Source organism: Cajanus cajan, chromosome 10, assembly GCF_000230855.2.
Source record: "Cajanus cajan strain Asha chromosome 10, NIPB_CcT2T_4, whole genome shotgun sequence".
NCBI classification, from domain to species: domain Eukaryota; kingdom Viridiplantae; phylum Streptophyta; class Magnoliopsida; order Fabales; family Fabaceae; genus Cajanus; species Cajanus cajan.
Window position 1 is genome coordinate 35650926 of NC_138526.1, and position 4210 is coordinate 35655135.

Genomic DNA, 4210 nt, shown 5'->3' on the forward strand with positions numbered 1-4210 from the left:
AACCTCCCTAATTGATACATTCATTTGTATTTTTTCAGTAGAGAAAAGGGGGTGACATTTAGCAATACTTGAGGGTGTGACTAGTAATTGGGCCAGAACTGGGCCTAGGCAAAATTTTGCATATTGGACTCATTTTTCTCCTAATTTTTCATAGATTTGATTTAGCTAGGTCTCATCATCATATGATGAACCTAAATAAACCAAATCAAATATTTTTGAAATAAATCTTGAAGCAATTTGGAGCCAAGGCCGCCTAGCATTCTCTTTTGTTCATGGCCGAAAATTACTAGTTTTCCTTCTAGTTTTTGAAGCTTCTCCTCCAAGTTTCTAAACCATTGTAAGTTAGGCTGACCATACTGTGAATAATCAATTTTATCCGGACTCACAAAAGTGATGAAATAGACATCTACTATGAAGGGAAGGAGCTCCCGAAACATGCCGACAAGAAGACAGGACTTTAGAGGGCCCAAAAGCACAAATTAAGTATTTTTTTTTTTTGAATTTTTTTGAATTTTTTTGTGGGCCCGGAACGGGCCGTTCCAGAATCGGAACGGGCCGTTCCAAGGTCCAGAACGGGCCGTTCTAAGGCTCCAAAAAGGCCAAAAACCCTAATTTGGAACGGGCTGTTCCGAAATTGGAACGGGTCGTTCCAATATTGGAACGGCCGTTCCGAAAACGGAACGGGCCGTTCCGAAAACGGAACGGGCCGTTCCGAAAACGGAACGGGCCGTTCCGAAAACGGAACGGGCCGTTCCTACATCTGGAACGGGTCGTTCCAAGGCTGTTCCGGTCTAAAAATTGGGTGTTATTCTCAATACTGGAACGGGCCGTTCTGATTTCAGAACGGGCCGTTCCAGTATACGAATTTTTCACACAACGGCCATGTCCAGAACGGTCGTTCCGATTTTGGAACGGGCCGTTCTGGACCCCTTCTCGAAGTCTATAAATAGACAGCTGGGGTTCATTTCTGAAGGCCCCCGAAAAATTTCGTCCAGTACTCTTCAGAGCTCGAAATTTTTCTCTCTCTCTTCCCCCTCTCTTTTGTATTTCTTAAGATCTGTGAGACACCTCTGTAGTGTGAAAGGTAGCCAAAAAGCACCTTCTTGATCATCATATTCGAAGATTCAATTCATTTGGTATCGTTCTTTTCTTAACTTCTTTTTTTCTTTTATTTATTTGTTTATTTTATTTATTTGTTTATTTATTTATTTGTTTATTTATTTTTTGTTTATTTATTTATTTTTATTTATTGTTTGTACATAGTAAATATGATTTGTTGCCCTTAATATTGTTATTAATAAAAATATTTAATATGCGACCAATAATAATGTTAATTGAATAACATTTTTATCTTTAACATTATTAGATCCTGAGAGTTTAATGACTAGTCATTTGCTAGCTTAAACTCTCCTTAACAAATTTGTTTTTTTTAAATAAAGATATGTTGCAACCAATAACGTTAATTAAGTAGCACTTCTATTTTTAACGTTATTGGAGGGATTTATTGTTTAGTCATTTATTAACTTGAATCCTTATGCAAAATCTATTTCTTTAGATAAAAATATAAAAATATAAACATAATGTTGCTTTAATGATATTAATTGCGTAGCATTTCTACCCCTTAATATCATGTAAATCATAAAAGTTAATAGAATAATTATTTGTTGTTCTAACCTTTAAGCCTATTTTATTATCAACAAATAAAAATCAATAACATTGATTGAATAGCAATTCTATCTTTCATGTTATTGGAAGGGTTTATTGATTAGCCATGTGCTAACCTAAATCCTCATGATTTTTTTTTAATAAAAAAAATACAAAAGAAACATCTCTCATATTAAAAAAAAGATATATGTATGTATACACACTTTCGAGGAATAAAATAAATGTTTATAAATTTATATAATTTTGCGCAATTAATTAAAGGTACTGTTTTTACGGGCGTTGTAGGGTGCTAATACCTTCCCTACACGTAATCGACTCCCGAACCCAACTTTAATTTTAAAGATTATCCTTTAAAGGGTTTTCCAATGTTTTTCCCTTGAAATAAAATATTGGTGGCGGCTCCATTGAATATAAAAATGTTAGCGTCATCCCGTCGTGATCCCGGTTACGACAGATGGCGACTCCACTGGGGATGTTTGAGAGTCAGGCCTTATTAAATTAATTGCGCAAAATTATGATTTTATAAATATTAATTTTTTTTCCCTTTCCTTTTATTTTATTTTTTATTTATTTATTTGGTTTGTTATTTTTGTTTGCTACGCATGTGTTGTTTGAATTTAAGTTTAAATTAGAGTTTTATTTATTTTATTTGCATCTCTACACCCACTAACACTTGTACCTCACACTTTGGGCTCTATACCCGAGCCTGTGCGAGCATAGAAGAGAAAGTGGCTTGATGACTGTTATTGAGGGGCTTGATGCTCACTTGACCGTTGTTGAGTCACTACTCAGGTTGTTACTAGTAGCATGGGTTAATCATATTGAGAGGGTATGTTCCCTACTTGTGATTGGTTCATGCGCTAGGTCCTTATTTATATGATAAGGGCAACCTGGGGACCAATAAATCTTGAGAAGTTTTTAGATCCACCCACAAAACCATGCACTAATAGGTGGACTTAATGACCTTCCAAAGTAGGGTGTTAACCTTAGAAATTTTTCTTTCCTAGGTTTACCGTAATAGGTCACATCGCACTACTCTCTATCCTTCTTTTGATATATGTTCATACTAACAAAAAAAAAATATGTTATACATTCATGCATCATAAATTTATATCCAATATCAATTTTTTAGGTTGTTTTTCTTGCCTAAAATAAATTTTTAATAGATAAAGGATAGATGATAAAAAGTCATGCATACATGCATATTAGGGGCATAGTAAGTCACATTTTAATTAAGTCTTTGTCTCATTTTTTTTCTTCTTTTCATTTAATCAAGTCTTCATCTCATTTTTTTTCTTTTCTTTTAAACCTTAAAATAATTGATAGTATTCAATATGGAGGGGATTCAAAATCATACGAGCAATGCATCAGTGTTAAGCAAGAGTATTAGGATAAATGTGCTAAAAAAATGATCTCCAAAGGGTAGGTAAGATCTGCTAAAATAATAGCACATTTGACTTGATAACTTGTTTTAGACATCATTTATTGAGGAGAGAATTCTCCCTTGAGTGATTGTTAATCACATTTTGATCTTGAAATGATTGATCCTTGTTTGAAAATGTGGTTCGTACTGCTGCATTGCTAGTAAGATGACCTTATCCATTGAGGAGTGAATGCTCCCTTGAAATAAGTGTCAACCGTTGTATAACCTAAGAGATTTTGCCTCTAGCGTTAAGATATGGGGAATCACTATTTAATTTGAATACAAAACCAATATTTTCAAAAAAAATTAAATAAATAATAATAATAATAAATAATAATAATAATAATAATAATTTGTGTCTTCTTTTTTCTTTTATACTCATAAAAATTTACTTTGTATTTTGAAAGCAATAAAGCAAAAAAACAAAGTGTTTCCTCGGCATCGTTATAGAACACGCTCTCAGGCCAAGATCATGGATGAGATGGAGGAACGCAACGAAGAAATGAGAAATGATATCAATCAACTGAAGGAACAAATGGCCCAAATTATAGAGATGTTGCAATCTATACAAGTGAAAAACATGGAAGGGACCCCTCCAGTAGCTAGAGGAGAATCATTAACCTCTCCTGCGTATCCACCTGGCTTTACCCCAGCCCCAGCACAACCATTAACTCTACATCTTAACAATCCCGACCAACATGTTGACCCTCCAGAGGTCCAATGGCCACAATATGGCCTTCCGCCCAACTACACACCTCCAACAATCATGGATCCTCCGGATAAGCACCAACCATTGGTGAACCAGCCGCCTAAACAAATGCCACCAACCCAACATGAGGTTCCACCCATGAATGCCACCTCTTACAAACATCAAGTTCCCTACCAAGCCCAAAATTCTAATTTCACCAACCAAGGGAATCCTCACCAAACTTCTGGGGGATATCAACCAACCTCAGGAACTGAGCATGTTCAGTCTAGCGAAAAGTTACAAATTCTAGAAGAGAGGCTAAAGGTTGTGGAAGGAGGTAGCTATGATATTGGTGAAGCTGTCGATCTTTGTTTGGTTCCAGACATAGAGTTCCCCCCAAAGTTCAAAGTTCCTGAATTTGATAAATATAAAGG